A 19776-nucleotide genomic window follows, 5' to 3' on the forward strand; every position below is an offset into this window, starting at 1 on the left:
CCAAGAAGTTGCTTCCATTTAAATAACTTGTTTAAGAGCTGCAATGGAACAACACGTAGCCTTTATACGTTATTTCAAGCCAATGAACTGGAGTGCAAGTTAGTCTTTCCTGGATATCAGGCATTACAAGAGCAAAAGCTATCTAGATTTGCTTTGATACGAGCCTTCCCCTCTCAATTATATCTTTGCAGCCTCAGTGGGAGTATTACTGCAAGAAGCAAGCTACCTTCATTTTAAAGTGCTGACTTATCGATAGTTAGAAAGACAGTAGGATCATTACCATCTCTATTGGTTATATCATTGTGAATTTTACTCTCAGAATATCAAGCACTGCTTCCTCCTTGAGTTCAGCTTTGTGTACAGCTACTTATCTCTAATTACAAACCAAAATGATTTTTCCTGAAGTGAAGAACTTAAATGCAAGCACATAGATGTGTTTGGTCTCCATTTTGCCACTAATTTCTATTGTTGCAGTTGAAACAAACAAACAAACAACAACAACAAAAAAAAAGAAAAAAAAACAGCAATAACAGGTAATATTAAATCTGATTGACTGTCGTGCTGATTTTAGTGTGAAGTAGAGCAACAATACTGCAAGTAACTAGCTACAAGACACCATGCAGTTTTTCTTCATGGGCTCCATTTCAAACCTCCTTATGTCCTGTGGCAATGCTGCAAATTTTGTAAGTTTGGGAAGGTCTATGACCAATGTGCTTGGTCCCAATGGAGTAGAGGATGCACTTGCAATGATATATTGAAGACATGTATCAACCAAATATCCTTCTTGCCAGCTAACAGCAGTGGCTGTGGGAGAAGTGAATGCGTTTTCTCATGAAATAAGGTAGATGTATTAGAATAACTTACTTGACAACTGCACATACACAAACATCTTTACATTTACTTTCTACCACAGTGACCTGGAATTTCCACAGCTGGACACAGGGTAAGAATTTAGCTGAGTTCATCTCCCACTCCTATTTCAATTTCTCTGTGCCATTCTTGTACTAAAAAAAAAAAAAACGAAACCCACCTAATTACAAAATAATGAAAAGTACACTCCATAAAGGCAAATATGCCTGTTGTAGCATCACTACCAGCTCTACCACAGAGGCAGTTTCAAAGATAAGAGTGCCTGATATGCTGTGCCTCTAACAACCTCCATCCATCTAATTCTTCTGCAAAGAGATGGCAGTTTCATATTTTGCCCTACTGGATTCCAGAAGCAGATTACAAAAAAAACCACAATCTTTATATTTCTGTCTCTTAAATGTATCAGAGAGCACTATTACACCTAAGCATCTTAACTGAAATCATGATACCAGGTTGCCTGAATGCAAAACCAGCAACGTGATGTGCATGGTAAATAAAGGAACAAGGTAACCTACAACAGCACTGTTATTTATAAAAGACACGTTAATTTTCCTAGATGTTCCTCAAAAGTACTGACTACATCAGGCTCTGGGTTTTTTTTTATAACACCTGTAATGTTGACTTCTAAAGCTAATGTGGCCACAGTCTAAATAAAGTATTTATTGTACCACTTGGAAAAACTGTAACAAGGATTTCTTCCTGTGGAGTCACAGCTCAGGTATGAAAATGAAAATGTTTTCAACTGTATACAACTCATAAGCACAGGTGCTAAGCTGCATAAGAGACAGCAACTCTATAGTGGTTTCCATTATTATACTAATGGAGTTCAAGTTCTTGTTCTGATATCCAAAACCATTAAAAAGTATCCCTTTCCAACTCTTCAAAGTGATGACCCATCACGACAATTATGTTCCACAAACACAAAATATAACTTTCAAACAAAAGGGCAGCATGACACTGAAGAAGACGCTTTGTATTTTGCAAAGAGCTGAACAATTTCCTAGAATGTGTTCTCACATCCAAAACAGTCTCAGCTTTTTCCTCAAGCATTCGTTTGTACATAGACAGACAGGTTACGAAAAGGAAATCAGCAAACAGGCACCCAGAAAACACATCCTTCAATGATTCATACATCATATTAGGGAGCAACTGAAAAAAAAATACAGCCACAAAACCACAGACTGAGTTCAAGTCTATCTGAACTTCAAAAAGGGCATTTTTGTAAACAGATAAAAGTGTGGGCAGAGGAAGAGGGCATGGAATTTCACAAATCAATCAAAGAACAGCAGAGAAGACCAACACAGAACAGACACTAATAACAGGTGAAGCCAAAAGTCAGCAGTTCCAATGGATGTGCAGAAAACATAGCCAGATGTGGGTCAGTATGTCCTATCTGAAGATAGATACAAGCCAAGAGTAAAGAACAACAAGAGGATGTGCCCAGAGTCATGGGCACTGTCCATGTGCTCCTGCCACTTTTTGCTAAGAGGAGGATCACAGAGCACAGCCCAACAGAACAACTGATAAAAACACTAGTTTTAATTCACCATGTTGTTCCTGAAACGAAAATATCCAGGAAATAAAGACTGTGAGTAGTAATGTTGTCACCTGGCTAGCAGAAGAACCCCCTGCCTGATAATAACTTCAGTCTTGTCACTGACAATCACCCTATTAATGCTGTCTTTTAAAATCTATCTAGGGAGACAGCTACAAAATCCAGAAAGAGATTAGGAATACAGCTGTCATAACAATGAGTGAATCATTTGAACAAACTCTTTATTCCGAGAAATCAGTTACTGTAACTGTGAAGTTGAGCTGGAGAACCTACCCTGGTGTCAGTGCTCACAGACGAGCAGGAAAACGTTCACTTCAGGCATACCCCTGGCCCAAGGGATAAATTGGCAAGATGAATTACATATTTTTCAGGGACAACAGACCTCAGCTCAAACTTTCCTAAATGCTCACCTGCTTGCAAGTCCTACCATGAAGTTTAGCCATAGATATCTACAGATCAAAACACTAAGTGGTTGGTATACTAATGGAAGAGAAACTACTCATTTCACTGATTAAACTGGTATCTCTCGTTTAGTATACTAGTACCAGGAGACTGGACTTCCGATTAAAAAAAAAAAAAGGACTGGACTTTATTATTAACAAATTATTAATTAACAAAACTAAAAGAAACACTCAATGTTTAAAAAAATCAATATGAAAAATCCTATTTGTGATCAAAAGAATTAATAAAATCTTCAAGAAAAACAATGTGAAACTTTGAATGGTAACAACTTTATAACTATTAGAAACTCTGATTACAACGGCATTGTGATTGTAAAGACTTTTGGCTGGCTAAATTCCAGGCAAATTAAGATACCTTCAAAATTATGATTTTCATATTAGGTTTTGAATCTGTATGTGGTAGCACAGGGTATATATAAGAGGCCATGCCCAAGTCATATTATGTCGTAACAAAGTGATTTTGAACTGCTGAACTATCATTATTTGAAACTTGAGCAACTAAATGGTATTTTTCAAACCCACTGTGAAAGCATTTGGTTAAACTTAGACAATCAGTTCTATAATATTGCTGGTATACATCACTGATAGCAAGGAAACAAAGAGCAGTAAGGAAAGATAGTTCATATCTACACTAAAATCACCTACTTTGACCACTACGGAATAAAAATAAAAGATTTGTCTTTCTAACAGATCATAACCTCAAGTTAGCCAGATTCATTATTCCTTGATGACTGCAATGCCATGTTTTGATTTACATTTCTGATACTGTCTGAACTATTATCCAATATTATTGCATTTTGTATAATTTCTTAAGTGCTTTAGCTAATACAATTGACGCAATTATAATGATTGCCCAGTCTCTGTATTAGCTAAGAAAAAAAGATTCAAGGAAAGCTGAAAAACCTAGGAAAAATCTTTAGTTAAATTAGTTAACCATCACGTGTTTTATAATGCGCCCACGCAGTTAATAACCATTCATACGAACATTCACTGATTACTAGTTAAAGCTAGTATGACAATTATTCACAAACCGATGGAAGTTCCTGTCCAAACTCAGTGATGTCTTGGGTTAGTTTAATCAAACAAAGGTTAAGACAAAGGTTTATTTCTTTAGTAAGAAGGAATCCACACCACCCACAGCAGCACATATAGAAAACAAATTTTGCTCCCTTGGGCGTGAACACCTCCGCTCAATGAACAATGGTTTTCAGTCTGCTAATTGGAGAATGGAGAGGTAAAGGTCATGTGTAAAAACAATAGGGGATATAAAAATAATGCAAACTAAGGAAATTACAGCATTTTCCAATTGTCAGCGTGACAGCTACTAGTGAGAAATAAGGACATCAGATACATGTGCCCTACTGTGCAGGCTGGGTAACAAGACAGTCTGCATTCGAGTCTGCTGGCAGTATGTAAACACGTCTCCTTTCTAGGGACAACGGGGCTATGCCCCAACAAAAGTAATAATCTCCTCTAGAATGATGTTGACCTGGAATTTAACTAATCATTTCTATAGGAGGGAATAGGAAGAGAGAGGAGAGGACAAAAACAGAAAAAAAGGCTTTGAATTAGGTCACTGAAGTGCAGCCATTTCAGCCACTCTTCTGTTCTGGGTAAATGAATTTTAATGTTCTTTTATTTTTTGATTATATTTAAATACTACCCTGTTGAGCAGTTTGGCTGGGTGAAAAATAAAAACAAGGAATTGAGCAGGATTGTGTATCCAACTTGTTTTCCATGGATTAGAATAGACAAATGCAAATTATAGTAAAACATTCAGAAAAAAAAAAAAAGTACATGCAGGCAAACCATCGTTTAACTTTCTGAAAAATGCATGTGTCTACGGTGGTATCCTTTTCTTAATTTAAATGACAGATGCTGATGTCCTTAGTAGTTAGTGCTCACATTCATTTATTTTTAAATGTTTATACACAGGTTTTAGACCCCATTAAGGGAAACAACATTTTCAAATGAAATTATAGTTAAGAATTTTTAATCAAGTTTCCTTCTTCCTCCTGTTCTCCTTTCCACTGTGTCTTGAAAATACATATATACTTCTGAAAAGCTCTAGACTATGATTTTTTTCAGACTTGCGAAGGGTTGTCATGTTTCAGCTCTTTTCCCCCTACTTACTTGTCCTGTCTTCAGTATTCTAAGACATGCACTTAAAGGATAATAAAAGAAGACCGCATTATGTGTCAAATTAAATGTTGTTGATACTTGCTTTAAGTGTACATGCACTGACATTCTGTTATGGATCAGCTGCCGGACAATAATACTTGCACATTCCCCGCCTGACAGATTGTTCTGTATTTTGTTTGAGATGCTCTAATGTTTTTGACGACCCATACAAGGCCACACATTTCAGCAAATTTTCCAAATTAATACTGAGACCAGTTTACAATGTTTTCTTCAGTAGCGCTCACTCTTACTGATTGTGTCCTAAATAATAAACCACGGCCTCAGGCGTTTTTTCTCAGAATGTTTATGATGAGAACTCATTCATCTAAATCTACTGGCCAATGGAATAAAATAAATCAAGAATTTCCAAAAATATAACAATATTTGTGTTCTCGAGATAATTGATGACTGCAGCTGCACTAATTAAAACCCATGTGAGTTTCATTAATCTTGGTCACCAGGTCCAATTGCTGTACACCACACCCTGATCACTGCACATTGCCCTTGCGTCACATTCAGGTGAGACTTTGCATTTAGTTCAAATCCCACAATATCGTTATTACATTTTAAAAATCTCAACCATCATATCACGCATACACCTACTGTGCATCTAAGTGACTTAATCACACCAGGTAAACTCAACAATGGATTTAAAATCTCACTTGTGACTAGATTATTTTCAATAAAATGCTTGCCAATACTCTGCCAGCCTAAAGAAGACAACGAGGCATGGAGAGGGTTGAAGACCACCTGTAATAAAAAATTCTCTATTCATTAGAATAAAATGAAATTATGTTTTCTTTAATATTACTGCAATGGCATTTGGTTTGCATACCTACAATTTTCTCTACTGAAAATCAAAACTACATCTTCACTAAAGAATTTCTAGGTGATAGCTGAATCATACATATATTTTTCTGTATCAGAGAACATTTTTATAGCTGTAGATATGCTTTGCTTGTTAAAGAAAAAGAAATGTGTCAAAAACTTGTGGTTCAGATAAATATCTGCAGAAATAGCTATAACTAATGTTAATAACTAAGCTGCCTTGCAGATCATAAATACTAGGAAATATAAATAACTCCCAGAGACAACTGCACAATCTATATTTGAGGAAAGGCAACATTTGAACAATCAATCACGTGAAGCCAACACTGTCATAAGCTGAGTTTATGAAAATACTTGTAAACATTTATTAAATGTAAATCCCTCTTCAAAACGCGTGTTATAGGAGATCCCCATTTTTTCATGCAATTTGGAGTATGTACTATACAGCACTTGACGAATATACAAAAGCCTTGCTGCAGGAACTGCTTCCTCTTGGTTTCTCAATGTGTTGGCAGTGATACAATTTGTTTCAAACTAATGTCATTTAAAACACGTTCTGGAGAACAATTGGAAAAAGTTTAAATCTGGATATATCATCCTTACCAAACAAAATAATTCTTGCAATTAACGCTACTTCTTTTTCAAGATTAAGGAGTAAGTTTGGCTTTCATTTGCCAATTGAAGTTAGTGGATTAAATAATAACCAACGGAAACGGAAACGATTTTTTGAGCATTATGTCCTTACTTATTTTTAAACCATGATAGAGCTTTTGTCCAAGTAGCTTAAAAACTGAAATGCGAATTTAATAAATGCAGCACAGCAAAATGCTTCCACAGAAAACCCACAGGCTTCTTACTGCCCCTTTGGAGGGTTCTTCCAATGTACAGGCAGACAACTTTGTAAATCTCACCAGAGAAATATAGTTGTGTGCTTCCATCTGTGCCTTTGGGCAAATATGATTTGCTCCTGTCCAGTTTCCTAGTTTCTTGCAGACCTGGGAGAGCAGCCAGGCTCTGGCCGGCCAGCAGGGCTCTGAGCACAGCAATCATTTCTCCTATCAATAGCTGCTCTGCGTGCTCAGACCTAACGCCCCCGTACCAGATTCCTGCTCATCTGCTTGACGAATTAGCTCCTCAAAAATTTCTCCAGGAACTAAACATAAAACCTCCAGCTAGGCAGGGATGGATTCCCAAAACGAGAGAGAGTAACGCTATCAGTAGGGCATTGCGGATGCTGTAAGTAATGGCATTTGAAGAAGGGACTGATTACCAACACTGTCCAAACCACACACAGGTCACACACAACCTGCAAGGACAATTCATGAGGTCCGCGATCTCTTCTGAGGATCATTTTTTCCCCAAAAGAAGCTCAACAACCCATATGCAATTACCTGATGCCATAATAACAGGTGAGTTATGTTGGTCAGGTTGGATCTGGTCTGGCCGTCAGCTTTTCTGGTACATCCACACATAACTCCCAAGCCACAGAAGCAAAATGCAGACATCCTTGTTACAAAATAAGTACAATTCCCTCATGATGTGAGGAGGAGGCGTGGTATCCAAAGGCAGAACAGAAACTAAGTATGGGCTCTGAGAACTGTTCTAACAGTAACACTGGATTTTTTCACACTTTTCCTGGTGAAACACTCTAACTTCTTAACGGGAGCAGAGTTCCTATTTACACGGGGATGTCATTATCCTTTCTAAACAAACAAACAAACAAACAAACAAAAAGACATAGAATGAAAATAAAAAAATAAAATCGAACTTGTCTCAGAAAATGTATGTATTGTGCAGTGTGATAGCAATAATAAAATCGATCATCTTTGCTACAGGATCTTTTTTGCCCTTTCTTTTTAAGCATGGCCATCTTATTCTTTTGCTGATGATAAAACTGCAGACGGCATTTTGGAACACTGCAATAAGCAGATGTTGTCATATGTGTCTAGTGCCAGCTTTGGTCTGAAAGCATAGGTGAAAAAAATCCACATATTGCAGTGGTTCAGAGGCCTGGTTGGGCAAGTTGTTCTTACACAGTGGTAGACTTCCCAGCAGAAGACTACTGAACGTGCTCTGAAGTGATTTTTTAGTGGCCTAAGTATCATTTAACAGATTTTCCATATTCCAACTTTGGTCCTGGATGGGATGTGTTGATAACGTTAATATATTTCGAGTCAAAGTCTGAGTTGCTTAAAACAAAACAAAAACAACAACAAAATCAAAACCCAGAATCTTGATCAGGTATTACTTACTACTCTCCAGTATGAACACTAAACCCCTTCCTTAAATTAACAATTAATAAAAACTAATGCTGATCTCTTATTCTCTCTACTCTATTGGAAATCCACATATTTCCATCCTTATTCAAGCATGCTATACGCAAATGATTAAAACCTATCATTGTATGTCAGTATCTGACCAAGTAGCCTTTGTTCCAACTGTCCATATCTAAACATTTCCTCTCTGTTTATCAAACTCATTGCAGTAATAACTGTCTCTTCTTCACTGAACACAACTTCTGTTACCCAGAAATGAAGTACAAAGGGAGATTTCAACAGCGCTTTCTAAGCTGTGTTTAGTGCATGTCTGGATGCATATGAAGCCAAGTTATTAATTTGACTTATTTTGTCAATGACATGGCATTGCAAATGTTAGCAACACAACATTTTGACATTATTCCATTTCAAGAGTCTCATGAACACTGAGTATTTCTGATAGCTGTATTTCAGGCTATTTTTCTATACAGCTATCCACTTGCATTTTCTTAAGAAAATCTCATTTTCCATCCTGGCTATATATTTCTTACCCCTGGGTCACTTCGTATTGTTTCTTTATCTGTTCATGATTGCAAAACCTACGAATTTAGTAGCATCAGATTCATTCTCTGTTCATTGGCTTTCATTTCAATTATATACAGTGTCTGTAAATTTGTCTCATAAACAGGTTGCATAATTTTACTAAGTTAAGCTCAACCGTGAACATCTTTTTTTCCATTCTGAAAACTGGTATCATATTAAGTATTTCCTCTCACTCTATCAATCCTCATTTACATTTTTTTCCATGACTTCAACAGGATAACTCCTCTGGCTCAACAGCACATAACTTATTTTCCTTAACTACTTCCAATGAATGTTTTTGGACTTAGTTGTTTTCTAAGACACCAACACATTTCCGCTTCAAGACCAAAAAAGGTAGAATCATATTTTAAGGAAATTGCTGCAGAAACAACAGCAAGGCAGGAAAAGTCTGCAGTTCTAGGTCTCCTGCATGGACATGCTTGAAATTGCACCTAGAAGGCGCTCCACTTTCCTTGTAATCTTTGCTGAGAATACTGCAATGACTGCAGCAAATTGCCAAGGATCTTATGTCAACGCCAGTCACATGTCACTGCTGAAATTTATGTTTTAAATTTGTCCACTGCTTCTACAGGTAGCCTGTTCCAAAAACCCACTCCTCCAAAAATTTAGAAATCATTCTTCCATTTGCAGTTTTTCCTCATTGCCACTTCTTTCAAATTTCATCTTCTGCCAAGAGTAAAACCAAAACAGGCCATCTCCATTTTTACTGTTTTCTTTTAGGAGAAGACATCTGCTTCACCAGAACTGTACCCAGTATTCTACATGGACACATGCGTTGCTTGGGCAAACTTCAATGGTATTAATACTTCCACATGCCTTCACCGCATGTACTTCGGTTGGTTCATCCTAAAACTGCATTTACGCATTTTTTCATACCTGAAGATCACATAATGGTGACCTGAAGATCATCATTCTAAAATGGTGATCAGATATAATAATCAGATCTTGTTACACCTATATCCAACTTCATAGTGAAAATAGCATTAATCACTATTTGCATGATCTTGCAATTCTTATCAGATCTCATGCTATTACCGTTATTCCTACCTTAAAAGCCATCCAGTTTTTACTGTTTGATAACCCATTTGGGATTTTACAATACCCCTACGATTCATACAGCAAAACCCAAAAGGACTGTTTTTGCAATTTAATTATAGGAAAAAAATGAGTAAATAATAAGATAAATGATAATAAGATCACTCCTTGTGGAATTTCACCTCAACCTTTTCACTCAACTATTCTTTCTAAAGATAACCTTTTGGTATTATTCCCTTAACTTATGCATTACCAGCTCAGAATTCCTGAACTAATCTCTGCAACTGAACGAATTCTCATACAGCACCCTATTTGATTTGAAATCCATCCATAAAAGTTTCCTTTGTCTAGAGAAAGGGGTATTGAACAATCTTACCAAAGAGATATATGAAGTCAGACTGGAGAGACCTGCCTTCGGTAACCCTACTCTGTGTATTTATTTGGCTATATGTCCCTATCTTTGAATCATTCTTTCCCTGATACTTGGTTTGAATTTCTGTACGCAGTTCGGACGAGGTAATTGCTAACCCCTTCCCTCTCCCTTTTCCCCACCCCTCGGCAGTGGGTGGGAATTCAGCCACGCCGTACTCGTGCCTTGCTCCCTGTGCCTACAGAAGCAGACGCAGTGGGGCTGGGTCTCAGTGCTGGTGCAAGGTGGCAGGTCTGCTCCATGCACAGCTACGCTGTCACACTGGAAACACTAATACTGGTAAGGAAGACAACTAATAAAGCTGGTCCCCTGCAAAGTTCCTCAGCTCTCAGTGGAGTGGTAGAAAATGATAGCACTGGTATTCATTATGCATCAGCAAAGGAATGCCCTCATCACTTACTGGTGAGACAGCTAAATATTAAAAAGAAAAAAAAAAAAAAAGGCAAAGTGCTCACGTGTAAAAGTGCTCACTTGTAAATCCAGTCAGGGAAGAATTTTTGGTACCTTGCTAAATCACATGGAATCAGGGGGATCTACTGGGCTCTGTACTGCCAAGGCATCTGTTTTTCTTACATTTTCCTCTCACCATTTTAACAGGTAGGAAAGGAATTTAAATGGCAGTTACTGCTAAAATTATAAGCTGATTCAGACTAGAGCTCCTAATGCAAGCAGATTGGGTATAAGTCAAGAAGAAATACCCCTGTCCACAACACAGCTGCTTGACTTGACTAGAAAATAATGTTTCTCCCCTAATTCCCAATTTCATTTAAAACTCTGGTTATAAATCACTGCCAATGGTTGGACTGACTGAAATTCTAATGCTATACTAACTTCTATTACATAAACACTATGAAAAAAGTATTTCAGAATAAATCAGTAAATCCCTTAACTCATTCCATTGTCCCTACATGCTGATACTTCAGCATGCATATTGCTGCAACAAGGATTATATTTCCATAAACAGTGAAATTAGGAGAAAGAGTTAGAAATGCTGCCTTTGTGATTAAATTATGCTAACTTCTGTCAGTGCCAAATATATGCTGCCAAAAACAAATAAATTATGGCCAATGAAAAAAGTTGTCAAAAATCTTCACTCTTTATTATCATGTTTATCAGACTTTGTATAACTCTATCGCTTTTTTTTTTTTCTTGTAAACAACAGAACAGTACCTAAAGATCAAATCAAAACATTGATTTCACAAAGTGAACTCAAGAGGACATGTCAAAATAATGGATTTCGTTATTTTCTTTGATCATTGGGTTCCCTACTCTGCCATTCCTAGTCAAAGAAGTTGCATCTCAGGGTTGACCGCAAACATACATTTGATTTTTTTGGCTGGTATCAACCCTCCCCGCCCCTTTCTTCTTAATTCAGGCAAGTTACCTATCTCTGAAATGAAGACTAAAATAGGATTACTGAATTGCTTACTCTGACTGGATTAACTTACTCTGACTGAATTAATGTTGTACTTCAGTGATATTGGATTCATAAAAATTAAGATCTACTGATATCTAAAATGATGTTGTGCAACATGAATTTGATGAAGAGCATATGGGAAGGGCACGGAGAGCTGAATTATCTTTACCCCGAGGTTCATACACCAGGTTAATTGTTTCTATACATTTGCTGTTACAATTCATTGTAATTGCCAACATGGTTAAAATATTAAGAGAATGTTTTAAAAAATGAAAATCACTCACTCTGGAATTGCAGTTTCATACACATTAAGGGTTCAACAGTGGCTTGGCTCCCTAAAAGAGGAGGAAGCAAGCGCAGGTGTGACTGCGAGAGCTTTCTTTCTGAGCTCGTTTGAAGTAGGGTTGCTAAAACCATTTGAAGAGCTCAGGAACGAGAGCCGGAGCACTTGCAGAGAGGCCGTGGGCTCTTCAACCCATACGTGCCAAGCTGGGTGAAGGGCAGGAGGGCGCGGGGCACTGCCCTGCCCGTGCCTCAGCTCCCAGTGCGGACCCCAGCGCGAGTCCCACAAGTTCCCTCCCCGTGTTCACGCCAAGAAAGCATCAGGCCAACGCATCCACCATAGCTAGCTGCAGCCCGGGCCCAAGGAATTCTTCTCACCGCTAAGAAAAATGCGGCTCCCATTAAGAGTAATGGAAGTTACACATGTGAGTCAGGACAATTTAAGGCCCTTAAGGAATTGTATCCTCCCTTCACACACATATGTATTTTTCATTAATACCAATTAAAAGAATATCAACTCAATAAAATTATGTCCAGTTTCCATAACACAGAATCCCATGCAAAACAACAGTAACCAGCAACGAGTTTTCTTTCTTTCTTTTTTTTTTTTCTTTAAGCCGGATTTAAATAATCATTTGAATTGACATTTTTAATAAAAAGTAATTGTTTTACTCAAAGCAACAGCAGCTAAAATGGAAATTTCAGGCTGCAATCCAATCACTGTAAATGGTTCAGGAAGAAGGAAAAAACCTGAGAAATTTAAAAAAAGATATTTCATTACGTTTTCCTTTTGGGGCTCAAATCCTGCAGGCACAACACAGAACACAGGACACGGACATTGCAAAAAGATCCTCCTGCCACTTACGTATCTAAAATGCATTACCTTTTGTCTCAACTTTGTCCAGCCTTAAGTAATATGTACAGAAAAATGATTATGTTCCTTCCACATTCTTCTAAATTAAAAAAAAAAAAAATTAAATAAAACCACATTGGATATTTCATATTACATTCCTATTACTCCACTTCTAATGTACTACTGAAGGTGTGAGCATAAAATTTGAAAGTAGTGCCACATCATTTAAGAAAGCTGGGAGTAAAACCAGTAACATTCATAGAAGTAATTCTAAATATCAAATTATTACAGCGGACACTGGAGAGAATTTCCAAACAGCACGCACAAGCTCACGCGTTCGCTGTCACCTTCAAACATAAAGCCCAAGACGGGAGGAGGAGGTGACCATACAAAAGCTTTCTATCCAAGTCCTCCTGGGCTTTTCTGATTTTACTGCAAGATTACGGCAGGTCAGGTGTGCAGGAGGAGCATCTCGGCGCTGATGCCCATTCGCTGCTCCAGCCCAAGCACGAGCGGTGGGTCCCAGCGGAGCTGCGCTGCCCAGGCAGGACAAAGCCCTCCTCCTGTGGGTGCCTGTGCTGGTGCTGAGACCCCCATGCTCCAGCAGCACTATCGAAGGGACTCAGACCCCGATTCCTTATGGTGGAAGGCATGTGAGGTTAAAAAACCAACCAACAGTGGCAACAAAAAACAAGTAGGAAAGGAAATCTGGGCCATGTGTCACATAAATAGGCATACAGCTACCGTAGGATAAGTATGCAAAAGTGTCTTGAAAATAACTAAACATAAGATAATTATGAAAATTCAAGTACAGAGGTCCAACAAGCAAAACTCAGTAAAATTAACTTTCAAATCGAAAAAAATGCATGGTTGTTTTCCTGTTTCTGCTCCTAATAAGCATACACACTGTACTTGAAGGGTAAATGCAACTATTTAAATATTTATCGAGTAAATACATGTGGTTTATGTCTGATTTTGAGAACAAATAAGTTTTAAAAGGTAAATCTAATGCAATGCAATAAAACTGCAAAGTATGTTCTGACCTTCTACTCCTCCCTACAACACTTACACACACATATATATACACTTTAATAATACATATCCCAGTGGAGTACAACTGACCCCAGTAAATCCTGTTGTTTCCCCAAGTGTGGAATTAAAAGCCTCATGACCAGAGTGAGAGCACACATTTGTTTCCATTCTTGTGATATCATTTTTCCCCCCTCAGACTAATGTCACTACTGAAGCCTACATTACTCTACATAACTGACTGAATCATGTACGTTATTTTTTAATATGTACAGACATTGAAATCAAATCTATTTTGTTTTAAAAAAAAAAAAAAAAGTTGCTTGTTTATTTGTTTTCCTGAAATAAACTAGCAAAACATTTTGGAAGGAAAAACAGAGACTTTTTAAGTGACAGTTCCAATACTGCACACATTCAGTAACACCAAACCAACCAAATGTTATTTTTAGGTACAAAAAATAACCAAGGCATGGAGTCCATGAAAATTGTGAGATAAAGGCATATAACTTCATAGACTACATTTTTGCTTAACAAATGACAGAAGAATCATATATTTTATTTTACAGTTTTGAATATAGTTTATCTACCTAATCTACTTTATTTACAGAATGGAAAAGGAATTTAGAAAACCATATAGCACATGCATAGAAATATCTGAAAACCAAGCAATATATATGCTTCTCAGTTTGTAGCATCAAAGACAATCTGAATTTGAACAAAATTCACATATTCATGTTCTCTTTCCACAAAGAGTTGATATTTTCCTACTCTACGTGTGAGAAGAGCAACCCTGTCAAAGTCAAAATTTGACAGCTTGAGCAAGCGATATTTGTACTTCCTTTGGTTACTGGTCTCCAGTTACCTGTTCTCTTCCTGCCCCAATAACCTCCAGTGACACTAGGCCAGTTGTTTCTCTTATCCATCTCTCTGTTCTTGTTTCTTCTTTTTCCTTTTGTACCTCCTCGTCTGCCATTCTCTTTAATTGCTTCATTTCTTTCTCTCCCCATTTTAACTCATAGCCTTTCACCTTCTAAATACCTACCGAAAACATACAACTTCCTAGTACAAACGAATATGTAAGCACCCATGGGACTTCTGCATCTTGCTATTTTTGGCCTTCTTATGCTTCTTACTCTTCCAGTTGCCAAATATGCCTCAGCCTGCCCAGTTCACAAGGTGGTAACAATAACCTTTATGGAATCGTACCATAACATCTGTCTGCATTTTCATGCAGCAGAGAGGCCAAACAGAGCCTTGGCTGCTCCTACAGTTATTTGGGCTTCCTTTTCTTATCCACTGTAAACTAAGTTAGTTCTCAGGAAAAAGCCAAATTACACATAGCAGTAATTTACAGGGAAGCAGCATGCCACAGTGGAGCAGGCACTGTTGGAGCAGTTAGGAGCATGGCTTACTCTCAGTTCTGTCACTCCCATGCTGTCCAGCCTTAGAAAAAAACAGTTATTTCCCAGCGGTATTCAGCCAAATTTGTAAAGATTACAGCTCATGGATAACGTGGGTACATTGTTCCTGTACCACAATAGCCTTTAGATTTGTGAAATCATCTCCAGTATAGAAAAAACATGCTGCAGCTAGCCTTTCAGTCTTGTCAAAACCAAACCTGTTTGTCACCAGTGTGACATCCTCTTCACTTTACTGGGTACCCAAAGTTTATGGAATGCCACATACCAAACATTGCTTTGAGACCCCTCACTCAATTTTTCCAGTAATGATATTCAGATATAGTTAAAGAATATGATCAACACAAGGAAATAACCCCTATTGAAGTAATGTTGGTGATTTAAAGAAACAAACAAATAATAAAAAGAAATAACATACATGAGTATAAACCATTTATGACCCCCATCTTGAGTGCTGAAAATCCACACAATGTCTTTGTGTGAAATACTTTTCACATGAATCCCCAATTAATCTGAAATATTTGTAAAATTACATGTAAGCAGACAACTCCCTAATGACTACCCATCTGAGGCTCAGGTCTGTTAACTTTTTGAGCAGGTTATGTGTTGTGCTTCTGAAATGGCCTCTAGTGATGACGGTTTCAGGAAGAAGGTGAAAAAGAAGGGGACTATGACAAACAACACCCCCCCCCCCCATCTCCTAGTTTAAAAAAAGGTGGCCCGAATGGATACCTAGGCATGGCTGAGGGTCTCTTTTGGTGGAAGTCTAAGAATCCCACAGAAACAAGGCAGAGAGATTACAATAAAAGACTTCAGTAGGAAATCCCACCACTTCTAAAACACAAATCGTGCTCTGGAAGTCAATTAGTTCTATCTTCTGGGTGGGCAGACACCACACTTTTTTAATAATTTGTGTCTTTACTCAATGTAGAATTTGGGATCTTTAAAAAAGGTTAACATAGAGCAATATATTCCAAACTCCTCCATGCCTTCTTGATCCGTTCAGGTTTGTAAATTACTGAAATCCTTTCTGTTGTCATACAGTATGGTATATCCGGTACTCAACAGTCAACACTATTCACTGCCTCTGCTTCCAAACTTTGGATTAAGAAATAGACCTGATAAAACCAAGAGACCTTCCTCTCCAACTCCTCTCAGCTAAGCTCTTTCTCTTCTTTTGATCTGGAGCAATTAGGCAAACTCTGATGAACATCTCGCATCTTGAGGCCATGATGAAATTCCGATTTATTTCTACAGACATTTTTAAAAAGAGTTCAAAGTTGGGAAGAGAACTGACCTATGTCAAGACAGGACACAACACTAAAGGGTTTCAGCAAACTTCCTTGTTAAAATTTTGAACTGGCCAAATCAATTCTGCTTTATTACCTCTTCCTCATCACCTTGAATGTGTGGCAGGGAAACAACAATGGAAATAATGTATGCCATATTTCTGTTCCACTTAAAGAACAATTGAAGATCAACACATTCATAGACAAATCAGCAACAACTAGAGGAGAAATGAAGCAAAGCTGCAGTATTCATTTCTCATAGACAAAGAATCACCAAATGGTTTGGGTTGGAAGGGACCTTAAAGATCACCTCGTTCCAACCCCCTGCCATGGGCACGGACACCTCCCACTAGACCAGGTTGCCCAAAGCCCCATCCAGCCTGGCCTTGAACACTTCCAGGGGTGGGGCATCCACAGCTTCTCTGGGCAGCCTGTGCCAGTGCCTCACCACCCTCATAATAAAGAATTTCTTCCTTATATCTTAATCTAAACCTACACTCTTTCAGATTAAAACCATTATTTCTTTTCCTATCCACACACTCCCTGACAAAGAGTCCCTCCCCAGCTTTCCTGTAGGCCCCCTTTAAGTACAGGAAGGCCGCAGTAAGGTCTCCCCTGAGCCTTCTCTTCTCCAGGCTGAACAACCAAATTTCTTGCTCCAACAGGTCCATGTCCTTCTTGTGCTGGGGGCCCCAGAACTGAACACAGTACTCCAGGTGGGGTCTCATGAGAGCAGAGTAGAGGGGGAGAATCACCTCCCTCGACCTGCTGGCCACGCTTCTTTTTTTTTTTGATGCAGCCCAAACTTCCTAACTGGTGAAAATTAAACTCTGCCAGGAGAAGCCTATTCCAGCTTCTGCTTCCAATAGCATTGAGTCATTTCAATCGCTCACACACTGTTACACAGCAGAGTAAGGAATTGATGCTCACTGCCTTGTTGAAGGTAGGAGTGCTAAGGGACCTGCATGCAGACAGGGCCAACAAGACCTGTGCCTACCAGCTGAAGAAAGCTTCTCTTTGACAGGCCTGAAGAAGAACCACAAAAGTTCTTCTTTGCTTATAGTCTTTTGTGATTTTGTCATAAACCTCATATATAATTCCCTTCGTAGAACAAGTTATTTCCAGAAGCTGCAAGGACTCCTAAAAATCCCCCTCAGAAAAAAAAAAAAAAAAAGTGCCAGGAATTCAAACTCCCTTCATCTCGGGGCCTCAGGTGGGCCTGCGCTCAAATCGCCTCACATGGTGGCCACAGGCACTCGCCTTGTGCTCTGTCAGAGGTCTTCACTCAGCAAAGCAGCCTCAGCAACATCTTGCTACAGCCAGAGGAGGTTAAGTCCTTCTTTCCAGGCCTGCTACCTTAAGATATTTGCCTACCATGAAAGAATACATACTTTGGATTACTGAATTTCCATAACTTGATTTTCTATGATTTGGTTAACTCTGAAATAGCTTGCAGCATTAGGCCCAGTTCACACTACCTGTAAGAGCCTAGAGATAATAAATAAATTGGAAAAAAAAAAAATCTCTCCCTTTGCCCCCTCCACCCCAACCAAAAAAAACCCACAGATTTCCACTTAAAATCATAGCCAAGTTAACTCAGCAGTGGGCTAAGAAGCTTCCCTGGTCCGGAGGGGATCAAGCTGTTGCACCTCTGAGATCCGGAAAGAAAGGAATAACCTACTGAGCATTTCCCTTCCATAACGACCAAAACCAAGGATATTTCTACTCAAGGATATGAAGAAACCACAGCTGGCACAGAGCTGAACACAGTCATTACCTGAATACTCCTTAAAAAATGTTTAGTTCTCAAGCTGGACTGAAAAAAGGATGGCAGTAAGCAGAACTTAGGATGTGGTTCTCATCTCCCAGTGGGCTACAGAACTTTTGGTAGCATCAGGAGATCAAAACTGTTTTCCTCTGAGACCAGTCTACTTCCTAAATAAAACAGAAGTGTACAAAACACTGGATGGAAACAGAATGCCTACAGACAAACGGCATCTAGCTAATGGGGCATATTCAGCAAGAATTACATCAATATTCCTAAAAGTTATAATTTATCTCAACCAAAATGCGAAAAAAACAACACCAAAATAAACACAAATCAAAGAAATGAGATGGAGAAAACACAATTTTGTTGCCACAGGAGCACCCATATCTTCAACACCTAACATTTAGGAAAAGCTGTTTCTAATGTAAATAACAAAAATCCATGCATATCTTCATTCCTTTAAGAACAGCAAATATTACTGGGATTGACAATGAAATTACAAAATGGGATACTGAAATGATGGGCTAGATCCACTCCACAATTACACCTCTGCATGCCTGTCATATATGTAAAAAAAATAAAATAAAAACTAACCTTTTAATCTTTAGCTTCACCCATCTTGATTCATGCTAGAAAACAGCCTAATATGTATATTTTGTAAACAAAGAATTTACTTATTTAGATAAAAAAGAAATATAACAGTTTCATATTTTTGAATAAAGGAGATGACCTGAAGCAATATCTTCCACTTACAGTACTTGAAATCGGAGACATTTGAAGCCTACTGTGAAAAAGATGCACACAAAGAAAAATTGAACCTCAAACACCTTTCGTGCATTTCACTTATAATTCCGCAACTCTCAGAGATCTAAAAAGATTTATCATACTAAATTTCCTGTAGATGATAGGCAGCCAAACATCTAAATGTGACATCCAGAAAGGTAATTTGTCCTTATAAGGGCAGTCCACATCCGTATGCATTCAAGCTGTCATCTTATACTTTTAAACACTTAGGGTTTTTGGATGAGCAGTGATAATTTTTAACAAAGCAGAGAGGTCTCAATTTGCAAATTGAGTAACTCATCGAATAAGAAAGTTGGATTCGTAATAGAGTCTGACAGATGTCTGCACCATGACATGACAGTGACAAAATGCCTCTGAAATTTTCTCTTTAAAGATGAAGTTTCAGCTTGCCTCCTTTCACCTCTAGGAATCCAAATAATATTTTTTGATTATACAGGTGAAAAGAAATTTGGTTTCAGCTACTATCCATTTACATCCAGCAAATAAGTTATGATTATAATACCAGGCTCTGATCAAGAGAAGCTCCAGCAATAATAATATTGCTGAACAATGCTTAAGAGTCCCTGGCAGTACAGGAAGAAGGCAGGAAAAAAACATTCCAAAACAGCTGTGGAGGAAGCTATTTTCTAGAGTACAAAATTAATTTCTGAAATTTAAAATAATATTTTACTGTCTTGCTACAAACCACATTTGCAGGT

At 38.1% G+C, this 19776-nt stretch overlaps 1 protein-coding gene across 3 annotated transcripts in view; it reads right to left on the reverse strand.

The window, feature by feature from the left end:
* The window catches only part of ZNF407 (zinc finger protein 407), a 337501-nt gene that overhangs the window by 156542 nt on the left and 161183 nt on the right, over positions 1 to 19776 (reverse strand). The gene's annotated exons all lie outside the window — the stretch shown is intronic.

Source organism: Cygnus atratus, chromosome 2, assembly GCF_013377495.2.
Source record: "Cygnus atratus isolate AKBS03 ecotype Queensland, Australia chromosome 2, CAtr_DNAZoo_HiC_assembly, whole genome shotgun sequence".
In the NCBI taxonomy this organism is placed as follows: domain Eukaryota; kingdom Metazoa; phylum Chordata; class Aves; order Anseriformes; family Anatidae; genus Cygnus; species Cygnus atratus.